This window comes from Strix aluco, chromosome 2 (genome assembly GCF_031877795.1).
Source record: "Strix aluco isolate bStrAlu1 chromosome 2, bStrAlu1.hap1, whole genome shotgun sequence".
NCBI classification, from domain to species: domain Eukaryota; kingdom Metazoa; phylum Chordata; class Aves; order Strigiformes; family Strigidae; genus Strix; species Strix aluco.
In genome coordinates, this window is record NC_133932.1 from 54,089,712 (window position 1) to 54,117,704 (window position 27,993).

At 39.6% G+C, this 27,993-nt stretch overlaps 1 long non-coding RNA gene across 1 annotated transcript; it reads right to left on the reverse strand.

The window, feature by feature from the left end:
* Window positions 1-202: 202 nt before the first annotated feature.
* LOC141920196 (uncharacterized) lies at window positions 203-27,710 on the reverse strand. The gene is made up of 3 exons (XR_012622250.1): window positions 27,641-27,710; window positions 24,319-24,382; window positions 203-950 (listed from the first exon to the last, which is right to left on the reverse strand). It is a non-coding gene; the product is annotated as an uncharacterized LOC141920196 (long non-coding RNA).
* Window positions 27,711-27,993: the final 283 nt, after the last annotated feature.

Consider the following 27,993-nt stretch of genomic DNA (forward strand, 5'->3'; position numbering starts at 1 on the left):
GTCTCATGAGCTCTATTAATAAAAAAAATCTCTAGCATTGAAAAAATAACAGCAGACTTTCAGAGTTTCTCATCATGTCCAGGTATTTTATTTTCAAGTTAGCTGATCCCACCCTGCAGAGATGACATTTACTTACAATTAACTTAAAAAAACAGAAGGTAAAAAGCAACACAAATCAGATAGGTCTTCAACTTGTGTGTACTTCAGATAAAGAGAAGACATACACAATCCATGTAATCTGCAAATTACAGCAAAATATAAACATACAAATATACAAATACTAGAACAAACATTGCCTACTTAATACAAAATAAAATGAAAAGTAATACAAAATTAGGAGAGGTAAATAGGAAAAACATTTGCAAAATGCTTTAACAACTCACTTTCAACATACTTGGTTACTAATATTGCATTTATTTGATGGCCACCAATGCAAGTAGCAGCAGTCAGAAGCAAATTGCAACAGGCTAGGCCAACTTTTAGGAATTTTTAGGTGACAAGAAAGCAGGATCCTTTAGCACAAACTATCCTCTATCCTGACCTTTGTACTTTTGCTACTCTCTCTTCATGTTGTTGTTTCAACTATTAACTTAGCTCTGCAAAAATTCATTCTTACGGAAAATATCACTATTTTTCATCATCTAAATCTGAACATTGGTGAAATTTGTCCTGCCAGTGACATCTGACTCCAGATGTCTCTATCATACTGCCATAGCACTCAATGGCAGACTCAGGATCTTCCTGTTCACCATCAGTTAGTTCAGCCCTTGAGGCCTCTATATGGACTTATTGAAACCCCGACCTGTGCTACCTCCCCTTATATTGTTGATGAACTCAGCAGGGCCTTCGTGAGATGATTTGACTCTTTTTCCTGTGGTAGCACCCTTGCACAGACATGATAGCTCATGGCAGAGATTGGAAGGGGGAAGATGAGCTCCTTCCAGCTGCACCTGGAAGAAGAACCATGCTATTTTTCAGTCAGAGTATAAAACATTTATTTTTATACAACGACGCCAGAGGACAAGAGAAGATCATGCATAATCACACCCCAAACCAACAGATCACCACTGAGTGCCCGATGCACTGTGCACTAGGTTACGATATAAAATACACTGAAATTTTATAACTCCTGCTACAGGGAAAAAAGATTCAGTCCGAGTTACTTCTAGAATGTCTTTCCTCTTTCTAATTGTTTTATTGGAAACTTATCCCATTCTCTACACAGTTTAACAGTAAACTTCCTTTCCTGTTCTCAGGACAAGAAAAATTGTTCACAGGAAGATAGCAGATGCTTGAGACAGTCAAGCCTGAAATACATGTCAGCAGGCTTGAGCAGGAGACCAGAGCTAGGAAACTACTTAAACTATGTGTGCAGGGAAAAGCCTTTAAGGTTACACAAGCTTAGGATAAATTATCGGTCACAGTTGTCAATTTTACCCTTTCTCTTCATGGATCTGGACTTTCACTTCTACTGTATACAGGAGAAAATAGTTATCTATACATTTTACTTGTTACCAGCAAATTCCTGTAAAACAACACTGTCTCCATGCCATATATGTTAGTGTTCTGGCTTACTCTTCTGTGAACTAGATACTTGTTTATTAAGCAACATGACCAGTGCACGTCTACCCCAGCCCATTTTCAGCTGAATCATGGAACAGCTTGCATCCCTACACCTAAGCTTTCTGCCCCACAAATAAAGAACAGACTTATCCATATCATCTGTTAGGAATGGTCCATGGCCCATGCTGTTCCCAAAGCCACCTCTGGCCTTGCATGAAGAGTGCTTGTTGACCACTAAAATTGTACCAGAGAACGTATTAATGATTCCAGAGGACTAGGGTGTGCTTACTTGCACCATGCAAAGACGTGGTGTCCACTTAATGGGCACCACACCCTACCATGGACATAGCCAAATGGACCCCAAGATCATGAAGTCCAGCTGCTGTCGGAACACAGCAATTGTGCCTTACAGGGCTCTTATTAAACTCACTAGTCTCTGTTTTAAAACTAGCGTGGGTTTTTCTCCCTCTGATGCTGAGACCTGAAACAGAAAAACTGTCTTCTTCTCAAAGTGAGCACACCATAAGGTTTCCACACTCTACAATTTATGACCAGGTAGCTCTTTAAGGTGGAGAATTTAAATGACAAAGTCTGAAAACAAGCCTACAGCTAGCCCATGGGGGGAAGGCATGTCCTTCTTTCCAGTTCTGTTTTCCCAGCCAGCAGTATTTTGTGGCTTCTGGGCTCCAACAGAACTGTGGTAACTAAATCTCTTTCTTCCACCATCTCTGAGTCCTGTTTGTGAGTCTGTTCCTTGGCAGAAAGCAGCCATGTGCTTCTCTCTTGTAGTCTGTCCCTGTGCCGCAGACTCCCTGCCTGCCCTGCCTCCTCCTCCAACTCCACCTGCCACAACATGGCTCCAAAAGTTTCCTCTGACCGAGTCAGTGCTCAGGGTAGAGGGAACATCCTGTCCTCTGCAAGAGCTCTACCAGCCAGCATGGGACAACTAAGCAGTCTTCCACCCTGCTGCCCAGCCATGTGCTCTTTAAGAAAATACGTAATACAATACTAACAGAGTAAACAACCATAGCCTCTGTTGCATACCCCTGCGTCTCATCTGCAAGGCTGCTCCAGAACATCACTGCTTTACTAATTAATTGAGTTCTGCTGATCAGCCTAAGGTTAATTCTTGGTCCATTCACATCCACTTGGTTTTGTGCCAATATTATGTACCAGGTAGTTCATAAGGGCCAGACACTGGACAAAACTCATTTCCTGGAGTCTCATATTGTCATGAAAATCTCTGGATGCTGAGGAACTATTGCAATGGTTCCTGGCCATTTTCTAACCAATCTCTCTGAATTGAAGCTGATCTCATTTTTTGGTGAGGTCTTCCAAATCTGTCATTGGCAGAGCAACTTCAGGGCCCACAGGCAGCAGTCAGGTGCTAGGCATCAGCCTATGAGCTATGGCAAAGCCCCTGCAGAGGGGCACCTATGGAGGAAAGGCCAACAACCTGGTCTGGGAACTCCACAGTGTGGATCCACAGAGATTTACCAGCTTGGACCTGTTTATGCATAATTCAGTACCCTGTCAATGCAACCTTCCTTGGGCTATTAGACTGGGGAAGAAGTGGTGAACAAGACCTCCACTTCGATTGCTGAGCTATTTCCACACTGCATTGCCCACTGACTCTGCAATGCCCTAGATGGCTGCAAGCAGCAGCAAGAACCACCTTGTCTCTCTGCAGTACCAAGCAGGAAGAGATGACCAGACCAAATGATTCATCCTTCCATCTCTTCAGACTAACTGGATAACTGACTCTTCACCAGATAACACAGTAAGTGTTGATGCCATTTAGCAAAGGTGGTGAGAGCTGGGGGGGGATTAATTTAAGAATTTCTACGTGAAATAGAAAAAGATCTGTCCATATGATCTGCTAAAAGAAGAAATGGCATTGAAAATTCTTTCTCATGCCTTTGCTTGCTGTCATAAACCAATGCACAATGAAAGGCATTCAGAGTCAGCTTTTAAATGATTTTAGGCATTATTGCATATTGCCCTAAAGATACCTTAATATGACATGCCATAAATTTGTTGCCCATGACATTTATTTTCATTCCTACAACATGACAGCTTGCCATAGTGTCTGTAGAGCGATTCAAGAATGGAACAAAGTGCAAACAATTGTTTATGTGCCATATGCAAACAACATTTAAATTGTTGTTGGCAACATAATTCAAAGCATTATTCAAGAAACTTCCAGTCATGACCCTTATAAAAAATGTGAGTCTGCAGTGAAGTACTTGCACATACATGAAAAGAAAGAATTTTGTAAGCTTTTTAAAATTAGCTTTGATTGGGATATGCTTAAACATTTTACTTATTGCTACTGACACTGGAATACACCTTCTAATCTTGACAAAACCTACCTTTATTTATAAAGCATTCAAACATATACTTCATACTGTGAACATGATGGACTTCATTCATTATAGTAGTTTAAGGACCAGAATGTTAATTTCACTTTTAATTTCAGAATTTTACATCAAAATAGAGAAAAATTAGCTCAAAAAGAGGGAGACCTACAGTAAGTTTAGCCACAATCCATGTAATCGCTTTAGCTTAAAAGGACTTTTTGTCCAGAAAATATCACCTAAACCAACACACTACTGTAAGATGTCTCTCTTCTGATGAAAGTCCATTCCAGAGAAAAACTTGTTGCAACTGCAAAATATGTCTTGAAATAGAAGAAAAACCTGATATGTTAGTATAGCCAGCAGAATATATGCTCTTAAATGCTTTCTAATAAAACTGAAGCAATTAGTTCTGAAAACCTCAAATAACAATATAAATCATAGTCCACAGTGTTCATCACAGTGAATGTTAAACTAACAAGGCAGGTTCCTGGGGAAATTGTGGGGGAGGATGTTCCAGCAGTTGTAGCCTTCTTTTCATGTCAAGCAGCAACAGAGAGGTCCCAAGAATGCTTGTTCTGTCTCTCCTCTGGCAATGAGGGTATCACCACACTGCTAATATGTGTTCTGCTAACTGTTACTGTTGTAATACACTGCACTGGTCAGATACCTACTTTCTAATGTTGTCAAAACAACATCAAAAGATTTCAGACTTGTCAAGACAGAAGGTATATGTTAACGTTTTTCCCAACGGGTTTTGATGACACTACAACTATATATAGTGTGTGTATGTGTCCTATGAGCTTGTGTATATACATGTGTGTTTGTCCAGGAAACTTTCGTCTGAGGGTTTTCAATTAGCAATAACTGGACATAATTATCTCTCTTTGGTCAGATTCTTCTAATGTTGTTTTGTTCTACCTTAAAACAAATGCAGCCAGCACCTTAGTCCCATAAATATTCATCACAGGTGTCTGTATAATGTTTATTCCTAACTGCCTATGCTTAGGTGTTACTTATTCACCAATGTTGTGGCATTAAAAATTAGTCTTTAAAATCTGACAAGTTTTGTATAGTCCAGATGGGCTTTGTTTGTACTATGGTCGAACTCTAATTACATTTTAAGGTTTTTTTCAATATACTGGTTTCACTAATGTGATTTTTTTTTTTTTTTAGGAAAAAGATGGTGAATCGGTATACAGTGTTATCATTCCAGGTAAAAGCACAACATCTTAACAAACATACAATCCTCAATTTTTAAATCTATGGCTGATGAACCCATTTGCATGAATAAGGTCATCAAAGCTGGACACAAGATGACCTGCATTTATTGATTAAGGAACCTCATGCAAGAGAGATCCTCATAGCTGAATGGTCATCAGATCATTAATGCTTGATGCTTACCATCAAGTAATCTTAACTTTGCTTTTTTGTTGCCCAGAGAGAGGACACAGATCTAAGCACCGTGAAGAAGCAGATGTGAGAACAGCAAGGGGGTTCAGGCCCCAGTTCCAACACTTGATGGAAGGAGAATCTGGAAAGTTGCATAGGCAATGGACACTGCCACCTTCCCACTGACAATGAGCCCACGACAACTGCATCAGACTGGAAAAAGTCTCAAAAAAGGAAACCCTTAAGTCATTGCAAGTGAAATTCTTCCAGTCCTTGGAGAAAAAAGTGAAGAAGTTAAGATTGTCATATGACTTAAGGACTGATATTACTAGGAAAGTTTTGGGACATTCAGCAACTGAAAAGTATCAACAGAATACCGCCTCTTTTCAGCAGAGCACTCTCAGAGAGAGGAGGTAGATAGCCTCTGGGCACAGAGGCTGACATGAATAGAAGAGATTTAAACTCAGGAATGAAAGAGGAAGTTGGTAAATAGTGGTGTAATCACCATACTTGGTCCTAATATACAGCAAAGAAAAATTCAATTCAAATGACAGCAATGAAAGAACATCAAATCCTAGAGGCTGTACATCCTGAAGAAAGAAACTGTTAGTAGTGGTTAGAAATGTAGTCAAATGTGCAATTTTCCCAGACAGCTATACATAAAGTCTTGTACCTCATCCACACAAATGCTGGGGTAAAATCAGCAAGAAATTCTTCATATGGGTGGCTGCTCTTTGCCTTACCCCTTTTCCTATTCACACCAATATCACTTTACACAACACACAGGGTTGCCTTGCTTGAAACACACAGTAACTCTGGGAATGTTGTGCCATTCATTTCTCAGGGCTTTCATTCTCACATTTATGACAACACCAGTACAACACCTCTTTGCTGAGTGGGCAGCTCCATGTGCTCTGCCCTTGGGGCCCCCCACGCACCCAGGCCCCCCACTAGCTATCAGTGTGACAGTGCGGCCCTGCCTGATCCCTTCTGTGAGCAGCTGCCCTGCACATCACTTGGCTTTCAGGCTACTGAGCGAGGGCTTGAACAAGCTTTAGATATAGTAGCCTTTGAAGCCTTGTGCAGGGATTGGAGGGAGTGTCAGTGAAAGGAAATAAGTGTGATCTCCTTCAGTTTCTCTCACCCTTGGGCATCAGGCCAGAACATGCATTAGTCTTACAACGTCTTCTATTAATTTGTACAATTGCAGCTCATAATGATCACATGGTGCTTTAAGTACATTGTTCTTGAGATGCCCTAAAGCAACACACATGTTCTAGCATAATCGGTACCTTTAAAGACAGTTTCAAGAGCCTGTGGTGTATTGGCTCTCTATTGTTCCAGTTAGACAGTTAGGAACAGATAGCTGAAGCTTGAAGGAGTTCTTTATTGTCTTTCACCCAAGCAATGTACATCGCATCTCATCATTTATATTCTAGCAACAAACTGTAACAGAGCACAAATGCCTTTGATGTCTGTAACTGCCAAGTTTATTAAAATAGGTGAAGAATAAAAACCGATTAACCAAATCACAACTTGGATACCTAGCTGCCATGAGAAATCTTATATCACATGATATATCATTTTTCTAAGTGATCCAAGACCCCTGCACACATGAAACATGCCTGTTCTGTGATCCCCCAGTCTTTGGGAAGGCAGTTCAAACAATCATTTGGACTTTCATTTGCATGGTGTCGTAAGAAAAGTAGGGTGTTTGGATAGTCCTCTGTCATTATGCAAAGAGAGGTGATATTTCCTGTTCAGTGGGTAGCATCCTTTCCATTTGTCTCTCATGGAGCTCACCTCAAGATCTGTGGGAGCTGAAGGTGTGGGAAGCTGTTTCTTTCACCACAGGTAGGTGAGCAGGCAAGTCACTTCCCCTCCTCAGATGTGACCCACATGGACTGGAAGACAAGTGACCTGGATCCCATTCTCGCTGGCCCTGTTCATGCTTTGTTCAGACCTTGTACTTCTGGTAAGTGATGTTGTTTGTTTTTAACACAGCCTAGTGATTTTTTCTGGGGTTCCACTGAACTTCACTTTGAACCAACTCTTTGTGCACACACTTTTATCTTCTGTTTCTTCCTACAGGATGTAAGAACTGGTGAATTGATCAAGGATCAAAGTGACACCTGATTTTTCTGATTGGGCACAGAAAAAGACCCTTGAAAGACTCACCTTTTCACCAGAATAAAAGCAGGAAACAACCTTTTGATTAATGAAGCTGGGGAAATGATTAATAGAATTGATGAAAACAGTGGAAAGTTATTTCCATGGACAACTGTCTCTTTGCACCACTTCTCATGAAACATTTCAATACACTTTATTTTTGTGGCCATGAAGGAAAAGGTGCATGTCCAAAGCTTCCTGCTGAAATTAGAGGATTAGTTGTAGAAAGGAAAAAAATATCTCTGCTTCTCACTTGCTTAGTTCAAGTCAACTGTTTTGAAAAGCCTATTTTTGGATTTCTGATTAAAGCCTCCCTAAAGTTCTTAATCAGTCTGAATCTTTCTTTCTTCTTGAGTTGCAATTACTGTTGTCCTTATTTAAAACAAATATATTTAAAATTACTCCACCATTTCCGAGAAAAAGAATCTGAAGTTTTGGAGATCAAATACCTGAAGTGAAATCCTGCCTCTCTGCAAGTTGCTAGGAATTCTACTGAGGTAAAAAAGTTATCATAAACAGGGGAATGAACAAGGGTAGTTTGAAACTCATCCCTCAAAGAGATCCAGAGGAGCCCTCTTCTGAGCCTGCTTTTCAGCCTTCAACTTCAGGAACAGAGGCTGACACCCTTAGACACAGAGTATCTCAAGTGTCTTTAAGTGAACATGATGGGAAGAGAGATTACCTTCTGAATGTTGTGTCTGAACATAGGCAGGTATTTGTTATTCCCGTTCTAGGTAGTCTGGGATTACAGATAGCATACTTTAGCCTTACTTGGTTCAATTTTTGTTACTTAAACCAAAGTTGTTGCCAAAACAACCTACCATAAAAATTCCTTCATCCTATTTCTGCATCTCATTATCACTCCTGTTTATCTCTCTTTTCCTTTCTGAGGAAGATGATGCATTTTATTTCCATTAAATCTGAACAATAACGCAACCTGCAATGATGACACAAAGCTAGAAAGTGATTTCCGAACCCCATCCTCAATAACATATACAATGGAAAGGTCTCTAGTAGCTGTAAAAAGACAAGAGCACAGAGAATGTGATTCATCTGGCAGTCAGAGGACTGGACTGCACTCTTTCCAAGCTGATTCCTATTTAAATAAAAAATGCTTTCTAAACAAGAAATTCTACTAAAATTCAATACAAACACAAAGCTAAAAACTGTCTGCTTATGGTAGTTCTTCCATTTCCTTTCCAGCATGCCCTGGGGTTTTGGCCCTTAGTTTCATGATGTTGTCAGGCTGTATTAATTAATTTTCAGTCTTTGAAGGAGAAAGTTTGTCATCAGTGTCAATCAGAAGGTAATTTGAGCTGTTGTGCTCTGCCACTTTAAAATATATCCCATCAAATATACACAATCCAGCACCATTTCTTCTTATAAATTTCCTGAATTTCCTCTACCACCCATGAACGTTTTTAAACATCTCAAATTATCTTATATTTGGTAATGACTATGAGCTTCACCTTTTGGAGATACTCCAACAATGGGATCCTAAATCTAATTTGGGTTTCTTGCCTTGTCCAAGAGTATTGTAAATAATCAGTTTCTTCTTATGGGAAATCAGCTTAAAAGGAGCAACTGCAGAGAGGTTCCTTTCAGACATGTAGGAAGGTGTTCTGCAGAAAGAAAACAGTAACCTCACTTTTATCTTAGCTGGAAGGTAGTGGAGTTTGCAATGCATGAATAAAGTGCTTGTGAAGGCTCAGCCAACCGAACTGGTCTCTCTCCTTCACAGTTATGGCTGTGTCTGAGGGAAACCAGGTCAGATCCCTCAGTTCCTCTGGCAGGTGAACAACTTGTTCCATCCTTTTTCTGTTGTTTGTTTGGAAATCAAATTGAGTGATTTTCAGAGAGGAATCTGGTCACGTATGCATTAATCATAGCTGTTTGTGGGGGAATCTCCTCTGAGGCCATACAAGGAAAGGTAAAAAAAGCACCTGCTTCAGGAAGCAAGCCCTTAGGGAGATACTGCAAACACAAGTCAAGGCAAACAGTTACCTCACTGGTGAGTGTAGCCTGAGAGAGAACTTGCTGTAACACACACCAGCAGTGGGACATGGGGGAAGCTATGTAAGGCAAGACTTTTCAGAATATTTCAACACATAAAGATACAGTCAAGGGCCACTGGGATTTTCAAAAGCATTGGAGCAACTCAGGAGCTTTACACCTGCTTAGTGGAAATCCCTATCTGGTTCTTCTGGTGTTTCAGAGCTTGCAAATCTGGCTGACTATCTAAACATTACATACCCACAAATTGCCAGAGCTAAGTGTGAAAGAGATGGTCGTAGAACCCTTCCTTAGATGCAGAGCCAAGTTAACAGCTCCAATTGCAGCAGCATCAAGGCAGCTCTCTCAGCCAGGTGCCTCCTCTGATCCCATTGCCACAAGCTTTATAAGTTGTGGCAGGTGAGGGGACAGGTTGAGAGGATTTGAAGATGTACTATAAGTCCCTGTAAGTTGTGAGGGGAGGGCATAGCACCAGAAGAAATGTAGGTCTTGAGTAGCCATCAGCACCTTGCAAGTTAAAAATTGAAGCTAAATTAAAATGGAAAACTCAATATACCTCTCTAGGCTCAAGAGGTCTGGATATCCTACTCTTTCATACATCACACACAAGCATAGTCACATACCTTCTAACACCAAACAGAGCATACCTAAGTAGTGACAGCCTCATTTTTTATCACCTGCACATAATTTTTCCATTCACTCTTCCACATTTCTATTATGTCATTCTTGCTTATCTTCATTTTACCCTTTGTCTTCCAACGATGTTTTTTTGCCAGTACCATAAAACAGCCAGAAGACCCTAAGCTTAGAATAATGTAGTGAATAGTATTAATGTTAGGGGCTGGTAAAATGTTGGTTCAAAATATCTTCCCTGGGAGCGAGAAGAGGTCTATTCTCTGCCATCATCATAACTGACAGCTACTCTCACCTCAAAACTCTTGACTACTGAGAGGGATACCACCACATTATGTCCTGTAGAATCCCTTTTCACCGACCACAATGGAGCATCCTGCAGCACTGCTGGGAAACTGCAGAGATCTAGTTTTCACTTGGGCTTCAAAATACCTTTAATCCATCACAGCTGCAGCCTGAAACTCAGAGCAAGTCAGGAAATGTCCCAAGCATTCTCATTTTCAAGAGAATTTAGTGTTTCTCTTTTACTTTTTTCCTTTTTTTTCAAGAAATGTGTTTGAAAGTGCCCTTGTAATTGTGCATGGCCACATATAACCACTGTTTCAAGATTCCTGTGGTTTCATATTACCATTAATCAATGCAACATGTATTAACTAAGTACTTCATTCTGCTCTTGCATGATTTATTAGGTCTTCCTTCATTAATGTGTTTGATCAGAAAACTAATTAAACAATGAACTGTAGCAGCAACACATACTTTGCATCAATTATTAAAGGTGGGTTTCTAGGAATAAAAATGTGGTAATGAATACTTGAGTTACCATGGGTTACATTTTATTTCAAATTATCTGAACTGTTATTAGCACTAATCCTTGGCTTTCCCATTTATGAGCAAACTAGATATGACAGTGTTAAAGACAAGCATACTAAGTTTATTTCCAACTCTGATACTTTAAATACCGGCAAATGAGGAGTGTGTTCCTAGACTTGAATTATTATACAGGTAAGTTCTATATATTAACATCTGCTTTTCTGAATCAATAAGGCCTCCTTTGTCATCTGCATTACCAGTCACTGAGTATACTCATACTATATCTGGAATTCGTTATGTTGAACACTGAAGATATTACTAATCTCTCCATTAATAAAGCAAGATTTAGTTCCCCTACATAGAATTTTAACTTAACAAATTTCAAAGCTATTTGCTTACTTGTTCTTCAACATGCATTCTGCCTGCACCATTGTGGTTCATTTTCCCATGTTTTTTTCAGCCTGGTTTATGCCAGTCAGATTAGCCATACTGTTAGTTATTCAGATCTTAAAGACAACAGAGCTGCCTACCTGCCTGAGACTCACACATTCCACCTTCATATATTGACAATTATGCTCACGGGGCATAGTCCATATTTGTTTCCCTCACAGTTATTTCTGAGGAGAGTGTCTCATATATTTGTGTAGTGGAAGAACAAAAAAAAATTATTAACCATCCCACACCTCTAAAGAAGGAAGCACTCAGTATCACGTTTCAATAAATGCCACACTGATATTTAAAGCTTCCCCTCCCTATCATAATTGCAGATTGAGACAATAATTCAGCAACCACTTTATTTCATAATCTTGATAGATTCCTCAAACCTAGGACCCAGATTGTTTTGAGAAATACTGCACCCCTAGACCCATGCATTCATACTGGCCTTATTAAAATGTACAATTTCAAGAAGCATTTTCCCCTTTATTCCCTGTTCATTACACTCTAGCTTCAGCCTCCTGCACCATCATAAAGTACTTGGAGTGAATCTCCTCAGTGACGGTTTCAGATATTGCTCAGATCATGTCCCAGATGTGACCGGCCATGAGCTGATTAGCTTCTAAACCAGCAGGACATTTAGAGGAATACATTTCTGTAATGGGTTTTAGCTTGTACCAGGGGAAGTGAGTATTTTCATGAGTGGGAGTTTACCACCTTTCCTGAAATCAGCTTACAGCGTACCACTGCCATCTGACTTATGACAGGCACGCTCGCTTCCATCTGGATGAGATAGTAAGTTATCTACCTGCACCTATCCTTCACTTCTAGCTGACAACCACACATTATGCAAATCCCTGCACTCATATGGAGAACAAAGATGAGCAGTAAGAAATAAATTTTCATAATCAGTGTACATTCTTACAAGTTCTCTGTTCCTGAACAGACCTCCACCTTCTCCACTGCATTCAGCTGAGCGTAGCAATGATCCTCCGATAAATAACCACTTACTGTCTTACTCTTACCAGTTCCTACTTTCCTGTCTTAAATTGGTGTCTTGCTAACAGAAAGGTGCATCTGTCTTCTTTCTGCTTTATGCAGAAGCCAGAGCACACATACCCCACACATACATAAAAGCCCATACCTGCTTCTGTAAGTGTTAAAAAGAAATGGGCTGTCATTCTGAATAAGGGAAGGATTTTGAATTGAAATTGTTTTGAAATTCTCTGATTTATTTCAGCGCTACTCCTACAGCTGTTAAACTTTTCCCTATTATGATTTTACAGATATGTATATTCTACACATATTTGCAGTATCACATGAAAATTTTAACAAGGTGCAATCAATAACACCGCTCAGTCCAATTTTCATTACACTAGAAACAGGTTTTTATACAGGATTCTCTAACAGATTTCACTGGATTAAACTACAGAGTGCAAGTACCAGGATGTTTGGGAGCATAATATTTAAAAGCTTAATAAAATAAAATAAAGCTTAATATTTAAGTTATACACCGCCAGATAAAAACACTGTTTCAGATAGAAAAATTCACTTTAATCAACTTAACTCAAAGAATCCTCAACCTGTGGTATGGTAAATATATTATACAAGCTTTCCAGGCTGACCAGAGCTTGATACAGCCTCACAGCTCCCTGATTTTGCATATTGTAGGAGTTGTCATTAATTGCGATATAGATAAAAGGACACTACTATATGGGGGAGGAACCAGCCCCCAAAAGCTCTAACCTTTCTGCATGCAAAACACACAGTCCTTTTACTCAAGCAAAGATAATTTAAGGACAGCCTTAGACTTTATCTGAAATAAAGACTTAAATGGCAAACTGCTATGAAAAATTAACTCTGATAAGTAGGCAGACATGCCTCTACCTGACCCACAGCACTCTCACTTATTTCACCTTCCCCATGATTTGGTGTGACGCTAACTAGCCCTCTTGTTCTGCATTATCAGCTCCCAACCTCAGGCCAAGCTTTCAGGCTCTCATGCTGTTTGAACACCGTTGGCATCATACTTCAAAAAGTTGCCTTCTGTTATCTCAGGCATTTTGTGAAAGTCCGATTGCGGATGTTTTTCCCAAGCGGGTGCTGGAAACTGAATGCTTTGTTTTATCATGTGCCAGTTTAGCTACAGCACGCACTCCCTGTGCAGCTCTCAGAAAGGGATTTTAGCTTGTTATACACTTTAGAGCTCATTCAGAGCTCAGAGGCCACAGATCTGCTCACTTTCCTACAGCATGTGTTTCTGTTAGGGGCAAAGCTGGTTTCCCCTTTAGATGACATTTATGTATTTACTGCAATGCCAATGTTGCCTTTACTGTAATTCAAGGCATGGACCTTCAGAGCCAAAACAATTTCCCATTGTCCTGACATTGTTTAACCTTATTGAACTGTTAAAGTGTTTCTAGCTGCCTTGGGACATGGTAGAAAGAGGTTAACAGTGTTTCAAGGGAAATACTAATGCTGAATATTTAGTGTCCTTTTTAGGATTTGGCAACAAATTCCCAAGCTACAGACGGGATGACAAATGACATTATATGGAAAAAATTAGTCACTTCAAAGACCACAGGTAGAGGTCAGATCGTAGCAGAATGCTTCTACCATGCCACTTGCCTCAGAATGTCTGCTCCAGAAGATTTTCTCCATGGGAGCATTTTTGTCTTCAGGTTGTTTTATCTCAGTAGGTTTTTGTCCTAGACTTTGTATCTCTGCCAGTATTCAAGCTGACCATGCAAGAGCTGAGCACCCGAAGCCACCAGAAGAGGTGATTTTTATCCTTTCTTTGTCCCAAAGAAAAATCTCCAATTTGCTGATAGAAAACCACAAGTGGAATGTTGAAAAACTGAAGAAAATTGAAGCTGTTTGGCTGGTGAAACAGAGGAAAGAGGAGTTTTAAGACCCATTCACTATGAAGAGTGATTGGAGAGAAAGCTTAAAACGAAAGAGCAGAAGCTGCTAGTTTGCTAGGCATTGCTTTCAGACAACTACTTGATAAGTCTGTTCTTTTCCCACAGCATTTGCCGAGGGGGTTTTAAACTACGGTGCTTCTGCCAGTGATAACTCATCTCCTCACCCATAGGGGAGGCTACTTGGTGTCTCTCTAGGTATGTGATATCCCTCCAGGGTGCCAAATTATTTGTGCAGCTGAAGAGCCGTGGATCTCAAAGATCTCCTATACCCTTCCTCTACTATATGTAGCAGAAAAAAAGGGAAGCGTCCGCACACTGTTTACTGCTTACTTGTGAGGCTAATTTCTCATTTCTGAAGACAGGTGACTCAAAATTACAGTAGACTTGTTGCTTCTCAGAGTTACTTGTGTAGCAGTCTGGCTCCCAATTTGTATCAGGGTGGCAGAGCAAATGACTGTACTTTTTTTTCCCCTTTGATACAAAGTACTGTTTGTGCACAAAGACAGCCAGCCTTCTGTCACTACACAGAAGACATCCAGGCTCACTTAAAACAAAAAAAAAAGCCCAATTTTACATGGAACAGTTATTTGCAGGAACATGAAGATCCTATAGATATAACCCAGCTGCTGTAGGTTGATATTTCAGCCTTCAAAGAGCTCTTCTTCCTTCTATATTGAGCCACTGTTATTGCGAAATCCCATGTTGGGAAGCTTTAGATGGATTGCTTATGCCTTTCCAATGTCCCTTTAGTTCCCAAACCCTTGTGTACTACAGGAGGGAAAAATTGTGCTGATTTAGGGGTTTGTTTAGTGTTTTTTTAAAGGATTGAAAAAATAATGTTCTTCAAGAGCAGCATTTTCTCACACACTAAATTATCCTGAAGCATTTGTACTGCAAACATGACTCTAATTAGACTTTGCAATTTTCAAGTCATTACCTCTCAGTCAGCTACTCAAGAATCACTGAAGGAGAAAGGTAGATGTATCTGGGCAGTGTCTGTGTTCTTGAGCCCAGACTTGATCCCATCCTTCTCACCACGATGCAATCAAGAGTAATGTATGCTTTTGTCTCTCAAGTAAAAGCGCCAGGTTTCATTCCAATGAACAGTGTCAACACTCAACCAAGATTTTCTCATGCAGACCATTTTGTCAGCCATTTTTCAAAATGGAAAACAAATTATGAAAACAAAGCCTAGGACTCAAAAGTGAGTGTTATAGAAAGACCTATTAGACCACAAGTAAACTCAGAAAACCAACCAAAACCTCCTTCCCTGTCATTTCTGTGCACTTCTGTAAAATGCTCAGAGGGTTGTGTATCCTAAAACACGTATAAGTAAAATATGTATAATGCCATCACATAGTTGTTGGAATTTAGAGAACAGTGAATGAAAGACCAAACTAAAGAGGACAAGTTCTAGGCTGTGGAAACTGAAGCGTGAAGAATTTTAGGTAGATATATACTGCAGGAAGGAATATGGCCCCTGAGAACTGGTCTTTCACCCTGCTGTTAATTTCTGAGGCTGACAACACCAAAAAGGTGCTTGTGTATTTTTCTGGACCTGGTAGGTCTGACTGGAGTACCATCTCTCCTGTCTGGTCCTAGGCAGGGTGATCACGTTTCTATCCAAATTTACTGGCTACATATGAAACAACAGAGAGGATCAATGAACTGCACTTGCTACAATCAGCAGCTGAGAAGAGGGCCATAGGGAAGACATATTTTGTCAGGAGTTGTTTTAGCTCTAGGTAAGATAACACGTGAATGCAGAGTGCCTGTGCCTGAAAAGGATGCAGCCACCTGGCATAGCATGTGAGGGCAGGATCAGTGCTCCTCCTCCTCATCATCAGCTGGTTGTATACTTCCGCAGCCCTACATGCACCTGTGGCATGCCAGATGAGCACAGGCTGCTCACCTAGAAGATTGCAATGCAAAAGTCAAAAATGAATCTGCAAATTGCATGCAGCAAAAATATATCTTTCATGTTTCCATCAAATGGGCTTTGATGAGTAATAGTTGAAAGGACAAGCCTGTTAAAATAGGCAACTGATCCCAAGTTTACTGCTTAAAATGTTTGAATATGTGCCTCCTTTTAGATTTTTTTCTCTCATTTTGGAAGAACTTATATCACACAAACCTCTCAATATTTTCTTTCTAAGTGCAGTCTAATTTTTCTTGAATATATGGAAGGGTATAGCTTTGTTTCTGTTACCGTATTTCACTGAGTTTGAATGACTAAAAAATTTCAAAGAAAATGTAGTGTTTGAAAGCATTTGGCTAGTTTATAGGGTCTTTCTGCACATTTTTTTCACACTTTAAGGAAAAATACTGTTTATCTAAAATTTGCTCAGACAATTAACTTCAGTTATATTCACCAGATACTTCTAATAGGTCACCAGGTTCTTCTAATATCTACTCCTAATATTCTTTAAAATCTCAAACTCAGAGAAATAATTGCAAACATTCGAGGCATCTCTTCACTTTCAATGTTCAGGAAATCTGTATTTCCTCTGAGTGCTGTACTGCAGATATATCCTTCAAAGAAAGGAAGGAGTCCTTACAGGTGCAGGTGCTTATGGTATTGTCAGTTCTACAAGGTCAAGTGCTGAAGTCTGAACATAAGCAGTAGCAGGAAAAAAGAAAAAAATGGAATATTTTCCTTGTTACTTTCTTTGTTTGTACCTCTACAATCCTCACAGCCCCTCATAAATTATTCTTTTTGGCTCTCTGTTCATTCCTTTTGTAACTATACTACAGTTACTATAACTATAGCTACTTTTATAACTCACCAAAGAGCAATGCAAACACAAATTAAAAATAAAAGTTTCCAATGAAATGCAAGAATTTCGTGTGCAGGCTACTGCCAAAGGTAATTCTGAAGGCTCTCTTGTCAGTAAATGCTTCATAGCATAATAAAATGAAATCATTTAAGGCAGGCAGTCACAGGCTGTAAAGAATATCACATATAACACAAGGACATTTAAAGAGGCTTCAGAAGTTCTGTAAGTGCAACCTGTATCTAAGTGAAGGCATTATGTCTCAAACTTGCAGCTGTACGTTTTAATATTTTGCTTCAATGTGACATTAACTCTCTTTGGGATCTTTCGAAATCATAAATCCATACAAATCAAAAATTAAGTATTGTCAAGATAAATAAAAGTGTAGTGATGTGTCTGAAAGGACTCTTATGGTCTTTGATTCCTTTTAGAAACTCTCTCATCAAGTTGAGGAGAGGTTGGCGTGATTTTTCTGCTTCTGATGGAGATAGCTCGGTGCTGAATCCTGCTGGAACTGAAGCTGCAGGGATGGGAAATGCACTGCTGTGTTCACCATGCTAGTTAGGTCAGTGTATATCATTCTTCCCCCCAGTCATCTCAGCTGCTTTATATTATTTAAATATGAGCACTTCTGCATGAGACAACAGGAAAAGGGATGAAAAACCAAAGGAGGATATCTTCATAATGTCACCACAGTCTCGATTTCCCCTGTACCTAGTAACTACCTTGTAACACTCAACAGTCTCAGACTTTCCTCCCTTGTTACTGTTTAGCGACAAGGTGAAGGAGCTTGCTGCAGAACTGGAACTCCTGCCTGCTATTCAGCCTGCAGGATATCCCCTGTCAGCAGATCAAAAATCTAGATTCAGAATTACAACTGTTCCTTCATTGAAATGCCAACTTTTTTATTTCAGGGTTTTTTCTATAAAAAGGTGGGATATCTAAAGGAAATATCTTCATAAAGAGAAAAAAAAAATAGAGAGGGGAGGGATTACTAATCAACTCCAAAGTCAGTCTCTTGCTCTAAGTGTGATGTACTGTGGGAGGAAAGCTGCCATCTTACTTATATGTAAAATACTTTATAAACTTTTCATGATATACTGACAATTAGTACAATTAATGATGCACTGATGAGTCTACTGCTTTTAATGGCTTAAAGAGTTTGTATCTTCATTCATGTGCCACTGTACTCAAGGGACGCCAAACAGATTTGTATCAGACCATTAAATATTGTTGATTTTAAATGTAGATGAAAAAGAACTGAGTCCTGCTCTGAGATAAAAAGTTCTAGGGTTTTGAAAGAGACACAGAGTTTTCTCTCTTGTATGGACCCCCTCATGGTATTAAAAAGGATGGGGAAGAACACAGGTGTGCACACAAGCACATACATCCATATACAACTGCATGCATATTTTCTTCTGAATATGAGACCTGAAGAGAGAGGGAACTCTGAGTGAGAGTGAGAGTGAATGAGAGTTTCGATCCTTGGAGATATTTAAAAGTCATCTGGACATGGTGTTGGACAATCAGCTCTAGATGTCTCTGCTTGAGCAGAAGGTTTGGACCAGATGATCTCCAGAGATCCCTTCCTACCTCAGCCATCCTGTGACTCTGTGATTGTGTGAATTCTACATCTAGGAATTGTAACAGTAAAAAAGAAAAAAGAAAAAAAACCACTAAGCCCTACTCTGATGAAATTCAAGGTAAAAATCAAATTTTGTTTCCTCCTTAGCAGTATTATTAGTTCAGGAGCATTAAGAAGAGCAAATGTGGCACACAGAAAAAGTCCGTCTCTCCATTCATCCATCCATCTGGAAAGTGCTCTGACAGCACTTGTCTCAGAACATGGAGGGGAATGTAGGGATATTAAGAAGATGACTGTTTTGTATTGTTTTACCTTCCTGAACCCCCAGGTTATGATCTATCCGTAGCCACAATTCAATGCCTTCGTTTTCTTTCTGCTCTGTTTTTGTGCAAGTGGGAACTGAGTCCTTTGTCCCACACTGAAATGTCAGCCTTCCTGCTGCAGCTACTGTTCAAATCAGAGGAGTCTGCTGCTGCTAGTCACTGCCTTCATTATGCCTTATTTTGATGCCATAATTGTCTCATGAAATGCTAAGGTCTACAGTGCAGAGGTAGAACTATTATTTTTCAAGACCATCTACATATCTTCAAGTGAGTTTAAAATGTACTCAGTATATGTCCACACCTTCAGTAACCGAAAGCTCAACTGGCAACTTACCAACTCCAAGAAGAAAAGAATCTGAAACTGAAATAGCAAGATCCTCTGAGAGTGGTCTTGAAAATGTCATGAAGTTTGTGTCACACAGCCATTAGAGCTGAAGGCTATGTAAACTTTAAGTGAACTCACCTGTAAACTAGGGCTTTGTTAGCATGTCTCTTGGGCATAAGTACTAAATATTCATGCTTTACTGCCCCACAAAAGAACGGAAAGAAAGCATCTGCAGGAAAAGCAGATGAGCAAAAATAAGCAAAGGGCAGAATGGCACACCAGTGATGCAGACAGCTGCTTGTGATAAAGCCTCACAGAGAAAAAGGTCATGAGTGAGAACAAGGTCCCTTGGCCCCACTACCAAACTCAGCCTTATGCATCAGCATTTCAGAAATAAGATGTCTGCTTTGTCTTGCTTATGGTACCTAAAGGTTAGACACTAATCAAGACTGAGTAACAGAAGTGGTTGTTTGAATACAGTGTGTAGGGATGGCCAAGTCTACCAGAGCTGTGATTCATCAACTTCAATACCCTATTTCCAAGGGCGGTGAGTGCCACATGTTTCAGAGAACACTACAAAAACAGACTGTCATGGACAATTAAGGAAATTACTTCTTCATGGAGGGAATCATCTTTCAGACTGTGGGTCTTAATCAACAGAACCGAGGACTTATCAGTAAAACTAGTCCCTTGCTATTTTAAGTAACCACATCTTGTAATGCCCTTCAGAAAGTGATCAAAAAGAATTGGTTAAGCCCTGAAGTGTGAAAGTTTATCTCATTGCTCTAACTGAATCTGTCTCCAATGTAACTATGATACATCTACACATATCTTTTTCAGCCTTAAATTCCTCATATCACTAATGTTTTATGACAAAATGCAGCACAGGCTGCAACCATCTTGTATTTGTTGTCAGGCTTTAATTTTACAGCCTTTCAAAGCAGCAAGAGTGGAGTTCAGCTCAGGTTCAGGCACCAAATGTAGATGCTGTAGATGCCTTAAATTTGAGGGGTGAGCTTCTACTGATCCCAATAGTGAAGTGAAACATGAGCAAAATACAATGTAAAGTAATGGGAAAAAGAGAAGTTGTATTTCAAGGATGCATTTTGAACCTGATCTAAGCCAAGACATTTGATTTCAGAATTCAGAAAGGCCAAATCCACCCACAGAGTCAAGATACCTCAGTTGGGGGTAACTCATAAATCCTCTGCAACCTGTTTACTTCTAATTTTTCTCAAACACTAAACAGTTGCTTCAACCACTTTTCAGTGTGCTTTTCTCAGATTGGCATTTTGGAACATAGTAAAGTGTTTCTTGAATATTGTGGCATTCATTAATATGCCACAATATTTTCCATGCATTACACACAGATGCAAACATGCTGTTGGTGTACCTGAACACAACACTCAGAGGACCTGGATGATGTTTACGCTGTAGGTGGGTCCTTATTGAGGGGCTTCAGCTCACATAAAGTTCAGCAACATTTCTGTTAGCAACTCAGATAACCAAAGAAGAGAGATTTAGCTTCTAATGAAAGCTCTGCTTATTGGAAACACTTGGAAGTTTAAAATTAGGAAATTATACCTTATTTCTAATGCATGTGCTTGATGTGAGTTATTTTATATTAAATGCTTGACAGCTTTAAGACTGAAAACTGTTCACAGAACTTTTCTTGATTTATAAGTCTCAGAGTTATGAAAACAATGATTACTGAGGCCTGAAATGCTTATTTTTAAGTTTTTCTATTTATTCAAACAGAACTGTTAGAGATTCTCATAAACACTCAGAGAACTCATTTGATTACAATCAGTTTATTTTAGAAATCTTTGCACTGAGTAGTTTGAAAGTAATAAATCATTAAAAAAAAAAGTTTAGAGAATAAGCTAGAATCCATAATTAAAACTCTGAGTGTAAATTCTTACCTTCCCTAGTGTGTATGTGTGCCCTACACAACCTCATAATTTTCCTCAGAAGGGAATCCCTTGAATAGTACATTATAGTGATGAGAGAGGTTTTAAAAGGTGAGTGGATGGAGAGATTGGTGAGAAGAAGAGAGTAACAAGCTGTGTTGCAGGTCTGGAGTTTAAAAAGGTGATGAGTGTATCGATCTGCACAGGTGCGTGGGGTTGAAAGTTACTGATGAAATTGTTTTCAGTGCCCAATGGGGTTTTGACAAAATATATGTTTCCCACTTAATCAAGAAATAACAGCAATACTGAACTGACTTGGAAATAACCATTCTTGTTCAGAGAAGTTGTACTTCAGTCATCTCCTGTCCTAGTTCTTCCCTACTGGCTACCTTCACTGGCTCAACTTCATCTTCAGGCCATCAACACCGAACATGAAAAAGGCCCTTCTCTCCCCAGAAAGGTGACTATTGCTTCTGGTTATATGTATTATAACTGGAAGAGTCATCTACAGAGGAATGGAAATGTAAGGTAACCAGACTTCAGCCTCCATGAGACATCATGGAATTACTTTCAATTTGAGGAGCTAGGAGCTCTTAGAATATTTAAATTTCTGCTTGAAAAAACATCAGCACATTAAAATCCATTTTATTTTGGCAACAGCTTGAAATGTGTATCAACACTAACAGAAGCAATATGTATAGACGAGCATTAGACAAGTGCACTAGTCACTCAGGTTTCCAAGTGCACTTTTTCAACACAAGCAATGGAACAAAGTGTGGCTCTAAATAACTACAAGCGGTGATTAATGAACACTCATCCAAAGAACAGAGCTATAGCTATTGCAGCTATATGCTATGTTACGGCTATGTGTTGTAATAACACATAGCTCTAATAGCGCTGCCTCTAAGTAGCATCACACCAGGCAAGAAGAAACAAATTTTTCTGTCATTCACACTCAGTCACCACGAGTACACGTACATCCAGGGACCTAGACAGATTTAGTCAAAGGGCTGAAGAGAGCATCCTCACAACCAGCAGATAGGCATTGCGCAGCTACTGCTGGAACTGGGCTGTGAGCTCGCACTTCTTTCACAGCTACAACGTGCTACAGTCACTAGCAAGCTCTGCTAAGTTACACTCCTCCAGAAGCACAAAGCAGCCATTAGTCATGAATAACTAGACAGACTTGCAGTTGTTTAGCATCCCCAGAATGATGTGAAGACATGGGAATCAGACCCAGCAAGTTACATTTCTCACATTGTAACAATGAGTATAATCACTTTATCTGTATTTGCTTACCAAAGGTCACATTTCTTGCTCTTTGTTGAAGAAAAGCATCATGAAGAAAATACACAGGCCCAGCTGGGGGCCCAGGAGCACCACTTAGTTATTATGCAAAACCCATGAGATGCATCTGGCTGCTCTAGCAAGTTTCTGATGGCTTCTTAAAAACAGAGAAAAGCAAGAGCCAACAGAGAGACTGAAACCTCTAAAGAAAGGCTCTTCCATTCCTATGCATTACATACAAAATTGAGGAGAGGAAGTGGTACAAGATTTTTTTTCCCTCTCAATCATGGTCCAGTCCCAAACTGACACAGCAGTCATTTCTGTTTACAAGCCCTGAAGACTTAGGGCCTACAGCAATGAAAAGGACATATATAATAAAAGTAACGAGGGTGTCATAGCTGTAATATCTGTCTGTTCCTCTGGAAGCTGGGCAATTTTCTCAGCACTGAAACATCAAACTTGCAACCTCAGTTCATGACAATCTTATGATCTCTTGGTTCATAAACCTGCCACTATGGCTTACTTCCATAAATTCAGATTGAAATTGCTTTAGTGCAATCATGTCTGGTCTATTAACTCACAAACTGTCTTGATCCTTGAAGATGGCAGCAGTTACATGTCCTCAGCATAGAACGTAAAGTAAAAAAATCCTCCCTCTTCTTGCACACAGAATCTGTTAACCTACTGCACAGTGTCTGATATGAACTTTGCAGCAGAGGGAAGGAAATCTGTGTTTGGTCTGTTTGGTAAATATACCCAGAGCTCAGAGCATGACTGAACCACAGGGACAGGTTTATAAGTCAACAGATTGTGAGGTTTCAGGGAGCAGAGGTGCCAAGTCTGATGATTAACTGATGAGAAAATTGCTTATAGAGAAAGAATTTAAATTTGCTTTAAATGAATGTTTGAGCAAGTAAGTTTCTTTTTCCATAAATGTTAACAACAGAAAAAAATTAATTACCTATATCTATAGAAAGGGAAGACAAAAAAGATTATGATAGGTTTTCTCTGAAATTACAAGTTAAGAACTAAAAGCCCTCTCAGTAAATACTGTTATAAGTTTATTTTCTTCAGTACTTACCCAAGACCTTTTTGAAGGTACACAGTAGGCAAATAGGACAAATAAAGGGGTTTACATACACCTACATGAACCATTCAGCCACAATAACACAGAAGAAATCAAGCTATTATTCTCTTTCTGTATTTTTAAATGCAAGTGCAATATTCACAATACCAAAGAGCAAGAGAGAAGAATGACAAGTACAACATAGAAAATGAGATTAAAAGATTCACCACAAGTAATACAAGAATACCAGGAAAAATTTAAAAAGGTTTTCTTCATCACAGTTTCCAGAAGAGAGACAGAACTGGCCTACACTCCCTCCTCGACTGATTCCTGTTGCTTGCTCCTGGTATAACTTCCTTCCTGTGTATACCATGCATAAAGAGAAATAAACCCTCCCTCTTGCTCCACAGGCCTGCAGACATTTTTGCAGTTGGCTCAACACAGAGGAGAAACAGGAGGCTTTTGTCCTGTCACCATGCTAGTTTGCTTTCCTCCCCACTCCTCTCCCAGCAGGTGACTGAAGCCAGGTTGCTCTTCTCTCGCAAAGGATGGCACACAAGCACTAACACACAAAAACCCCCTCTTCACCCTCACACAAAAACCTCTCACACCCACTCCTTGAGGGTACCCACTCGAGTGATTCAGGGCTTGCAAGGCTGCCTGCCAACAGGCTGGGAGAGAGCGTCACTGGGACCTATGGACATACAAGCAGAAAGACAAAGCTCAAAGCACCAACACAGAATAAACCTTACCGGGGCAGTTCATCCAGCAAGCAGGCTAGGTATTTCAAAGTGTAAGAAATGACAAAGCTGTTCACTGGAAAACAAACATTAAAAAGTTACAGACAGATATTAGAAGGTTAGATGCATCCCTTTGTAGACCATTTTGTATGACTTTTAAGAATAATATCATGTGCTTGCAGCTTTTCAAAAATGGGAAATATGACTTATCAGAAGTTCACTCATTCATTTTTCCATGGTCACTCTTTGTTTTCTTGACTGAGAATCTGACAGTGGTGTCTGACATATAATGTCTTTCCTTATATGTCTTGGAGATTAATTTTTTTTTTTAATTTTAAAAACAACTTTGAAAAAAAAATTAAACTTTTTTTTTTTTGTCTGTTTCTCCAGTTGAAGTCCCCCCAAAATACTGGGCTTAAAGCTACATTGCAATCAAACTCAAAAAAGACATCACAGATAACATCACTACAACTTCAGGGACATCTATTGACATAGCAGTCACATCAGCTGAAGACAGAAGTGATAAACTTTGTAGTGGCTAACTTAAACTGAAACAATCTTTGTCATTATTTAGAATAAGGGTTCTCTTCTTTAGTCACATGTTCTTGTTTCCCAAAGCTTTATACCAAAACACACGTCAAAGACAGAGCCTGTGATAATGGATATCCAGAGTGATACTTCTCAGCACTCACTAGTGTTTTTCTAGCATCTCCCAGTTGCTTCTTCCTGACTGTATTCATTAGCTGCCTTCAAAGTATTTCCATAGACTTCCTTTCTCCACAGGATCTAAGAGCTCTCACACAGCCTCCACTGTGCACTGGCAAAATCTGCTCAGGACTATCTTCACCAATTTATACAGCAGTTCTGCTTCATATACTTCTTCAACAGTTTTGAAACTTAAGCAGTAACTTTGTTTATTCAGCATATGCCCATAATGAGTTTCCTCCTGGTTCTTTTTTTTCTCTCTCATTTCCAAGTGGAAAATAGTCATTCAGAGACACTCTTTGTTCTAATTTAAGAACCAGGCTCTTCCAAATCACCTGGAGGAATCACACTGAGTCCAGATGAGCCTGACTTGAAGGAGAAGACCTTCCAGTATTCTTTCAACTCCTTGTCATCTTTATTCTGCATTCTTGATTGTTCAGATGTGAATATTGACTGATTAACACCAATGCACCAGGGCTCAGTTCCCAGGTCTTCAGTGAGATACTAAACCTCCATGTGACACCCCAGGCTTTCCCAGCCAGTCAGCCTTCCATCACATGGTCAGACCAGCCATCCTCACAGGAGAAGGCTCATGCAATTACATTGTTGTTCATGTTATTTTGTACCTGTAAATCTGCTTGGCCAGCTGTGGAAAGTTAACACTAAACTTCTCCCAGGAAGCATTTACTTATGCGAGATGGGCTGCAGAGCAAAGTGCCTAGCTGCAGAACCAGGGCTGCTATCTCACCTGTGATGGAAAAGGACATTGCTGTGAGATTTTGCATGATGGAAGTGTGCGCAGTGCAGCAAAGCTCTTGGAATAAAAGATTTTGAAGAATTAATCAGCTTGTTTTGAGGCATGTTGATGGCAAAGGATTTGTCTCGAGGCTACTCATGTCTGACATTGTCTTTGCTAGTGCTGAAACTATTCACATGGAAAGCAGTATTTTGCCCAGTGTAAGTAACTCACAAAGACAACCAAGACCAGGGTATCTCAGGCTGAATTCCCCACACTCCTCCTGCCTCCTTTGAATAAATGAACTTCCTTACACTCTGACAGACTAGGGAGATTAATTCAGAATGTGTGTGCACAGTACACCTGGCAGACACGATAAAGCCTGGCTCAAAGAGCTAAGATGAAACAAAGGCATAAATAATACTGGAGAAGGATTTACAAAAGGACAAAATATGGGCAGCCATTTAGAGGTGACAGTAATTACTTAAGTAAATGTCAAAACTCTTCAAAGAAACAAGGGGGAAATATTCATGAATATTTAAGGCTGAAACATGTGAGCATGTTGATTTGCCATTTGGAAGGTTGTATTCCTGTCTTATCTTCCCTGTGATAACTACAGGAATGGATATTAAAATCTGTTGCAGGACAAACTCTTAATGTTTAAGGGCCTATTGATTCCTAGATGTATTGAAACCAATGTTTTTTTAATTCACTCAGGGCACCTAAAAAGGTTTATTCTATTCCTGTGCCTAGCCACAAGGACGAAAACAAGGAAATAACAGGAAGAACTCTAGATACCTGTAAACATATAGAGGCACTTTCTCTGCTATAGCCAGCATCTACTGACCAGTGGGACAAAAGTAGTTCACAGGACCCCCTTTTAGTCTTTTTCTCTCATATCCATCCCAGCTTCCACCACCAGAGGCAGAGGAACGGACAGGTGATCATACAGCTAGCAACGGTCCCCTGTCAAAGATGAGGAGAAGTGCAGTGCTGCTCTGCGCTTTCCTCCACCATTAAATATGCTTTCTGCAGAGTTCCCTACTACCCAGCTATCACTACCTGACTGTGAATGTGGGCATACATCAAGAACACACTAAGCAGCTGCAACAAAAGAGTTTACAAAGACTGAAGAGCATCTCCAAAGATATGCATTAGCTGTCAAGATTGGTGGAAGAACTTTATAAAGTCAGGTGATGGTAAATAAAAAGGCAGATGAAATACAGTATATCGAATTCTGTATTCAAGGGATGCAAAAACATCTGTTATAACTCTCTCCTTAAAATGGTGGCCTCTGGGATGTCTGTTATGGGAGAAAAATCCTGAATTTTTCATAGAAAATTCCATGAAAACTTTATTTCAGTACCTACTAAAACAACAAGTCAGTGTTAGAATTAATTAGGAAAGGAGTAGAAAAAAGAAGGGGGAAAAAAGAACATTATTATGCCCCTGTGTAATGCATGGTTTGCTTGGTGCAGTCTTGGTCCTTGTATCTCAAAAGGGATAAATATAACTAGAGGAGAGTTGAAGAAGGGCAAGAGGAGTGATCAGAAATAAGCAATGGCTTCTACATGAAGAATGGCTTTGCAAGTTACTTCAGCATAGTAAAGGGATGGCTGAGGGAAATGTGCTAGAGTTCTACACAATCATGGCAGGAGAATAAGGCTTCCCTGGATACCTGCTTTTGACTGACACTGGAAACAGTTTATGGGTTAGGAAGCTTGCATGCGATTTAATTCAGTCTTAAGTTTTTACCTAATATTTTACATAGAATGTAGCAGCTATAGAAATTACAGAGCTTAATGCTGCACAAGAGAATTACCCAGTGCTTAAATTTTGGTTTTCTGCCCATTTGATTAATTCATATATAAGCCACAAAGAAATCCACTCTACCTGAACCCAGAGAGCCAGATGTAGAAGAAAAAAGGAAAGGCATCTTATACCACAGCTAACCCAATCTCTGAGGCCATCCTTGGCTGGTATAAATGACATAATCCTCAGTACTCTCTCATTTGTGCTAAAGACAAAAGCAGCAGCCTCACAGATCCACAGTTAGAAGATAATTTTATCTCTCTGCTTCTTGTTGAATTGTGCCAAGCACATACATATCTCCAACATGTCATGTCACAAATAAAGGCCATCAGGAGATGACCTTTAAATCCAGAAAGTGTTTTAGACTCCTTTATATTGCAGGCATTTTTTAAATATAATAAAGACAATGCTGACCACAGGGGTATCCAGCTATT